At 50.9% G+C, this 2169-nt stretch overlaps 1 protein-coding gene across 2 annotated transcripts in view; it reads right to left on the reverse strand.

Moving 5' to 3' along the window:
* The window catches only part of crhr1 (corticotropin releasing hormone receptor 1), a 24330-nt gene that overhangs the window by 21451 nt on the left and 710 nt on the right, over positions 1-2169 (reverse strand). The window lies entirely within an intron of this gene.

The following is a 2169-nucleotide window of genomic DNA, read 5'->3' on the forward strand; positions in this document are numbered from 1 at the left end:
CAAATTACTAAACAGCCGTCATCTGAGTAAACTAACCGCACACTGGGGATCTGAACGGTTACTTTCTACATGAAAACATGTTAAAACTTAATAAAGTGACATATTAACAGCGCTACAGAGGGAAATAAAACAGCTTTGTGCCTGTTTTACAACTACCGCTGCCGGTTGCCACGAAATGCATTCTGGGAAACTTGCTATGCATACTGCGGTGTGAACGGCGCCGGTCTACTGAAGTAGCATGCTGAATCCCACATTCAGTACGCAGTATACAGTGTATACTAACGCAGTATGTAGTAGGCAGTACGGTAGTATGGGGTTTCGAAAACAGCCAGAGTTTCTTTAAACATCACAACCAGGAGTACTTCCTGTCCAGAACACTTCCCGTCCAGAACACTTCCTGTTCAACACATTGAAGGTTGTTAGCTAACCAGCTAGCCGTCCGTCCGGTCGTCCTCACAGTAAAGTTCAACAGGTGTGACCGAAGAGTAAACTGGAACAACCTCCAACAATCGGACATCACAGCCACCTCCCTCACTGATTGGTCGGCTGTGTGCAGGTGTGGACAGGTTTCTCTCTTTCAGTCTCTACACAGGTAAATATTTTTCTGAAAGGTGTTATTGATCACATTCAGGCACTAAATATGTCGCTCCATCGCTCTCCTTCCATCCACGTCACAACACCGCTGTTGTTCCAGTCATCTGCCCTCTCAGGGCAGGGTTTGTTGCACTAGCTAATGTTGCTAATGCTAACTAATGAAGAACATTACATTAAATCTGGACACAGTGTTGGAGGCAGAGCCCCATTCAGTCCTTTAGAAGCTGCTCAGTGGTGCATCCTGGGTATGAAGAGACCCTGATCTTGTTCCTGCACATCCCCGGGATGCTCGATCAGGTTGAGGGGTTCTGGGGGATTTTGAGTCCTGGTCGACACCTTGAGCTCTTTGTCGGGTTCCTCAGGTTGATCCTGAGCAGGTTTCCTGTCACCTGTCGCTGGTTTAATATCGTGTCTGATCAGTGTTTGTTGTTGTTTCACCACCGTGTGCTGACAGGCAGGCAGGCAGGCGGGCAGGCAGACAGGCAGGAAGACAGGCAGGCAGGCAGGCGGACAGGCAGGCAGGCAGGCAGACAGGCGGACAGGCAGGCAGGCAGGCAGACAGGCAGGTAGGCAGGCAGGCAGGCAGGCAGACAGGCAGGCAGGCGGACAGGCAGGCAGGCAGGCAGACAGGCAGGTAGGCAGGCAGGCAGGCAGGCAGGCGGGCAGGCAGACAGGCAGGAAGACAGGCAGGCAGGCAGGCAGGCGGACAGGCAGGCAGGCAGGCAGACAGGCAGGTAGGCAGGCAGGCAGGCAGGCAGGCAGGAAGACAGGCAGACAGGCAGGCAGGCGGACAGGCAGGCAGGTAGACAGACAGGTAGACAGGCAGGCAGGCAGGCAGGCAGACAGGCAGGCAGACAGGCAGGCAGACTCAGAGGATCAAATCTAAAAATATTAAGTCAGATAATAAAACCGTCTCTAATGTGATCACCTGACTGATTAATTCACTTATAAGACTCAATAATCGACGATTAATCAGCTGTTCAGTCTGTGACGATCTCTCTCACACACACACACACACACACACACACACACACACACACACACACACTCACTCTCTCCTGTCGTGGGCTGTAGATCGTCCCTGGTCAGCTCAGTGGGAGGAGTTATATCAGCTGTTTGTTTCTCTGTTCTCATGTGACCGGGCTCCAGAATCAGAACTGCTGCTGGACCCTGAGTGCTGGTCAGCATCACTGTCTGCTTCTACCTGAGGGTGGAGGGAGAGTCTCTGACATGGAGGCTGATGTGAGGGTGGAGGTGGAGTCTGACAGTGATTGACAGTAGATGAAGTGTATAAATATCAGTGACATGTGACACCAACAGGAACTCTGAGTGGTTCTATGACACCTGGTTCTGCTTAATAATCAGTCCTGGTTCTGTTTAATAATCAGTCAGTTTGTCTTTCTGTGTTTCATGAGTTTGTTTCCACGTCTCAGCTGCTCCAGTCCAGCTGTTAGTGAGTGGGAGGAGAGAGTTCTGCTGACTCACAGCTCTGACAGCAACCGACACCTCCTACTACTCTTTTTTCTTCTTCTTCTTCCTCTTCTTCTTCTGCTTCTTCTTCTGCTTCTTCTTCTT

Source organism: Pagrus pagrus (genome assembly GCF_965226575.1).
Source record: "Pagrus pagrus genome assembly, chromosome: 13".
Taxonomy (NCBI): domain Eukaryota; kingdom Metazoa; phylum Chordata; class Actinopteri; order Spariformes; family Sparidae; genus Pagrus; species Pagrus pagrus.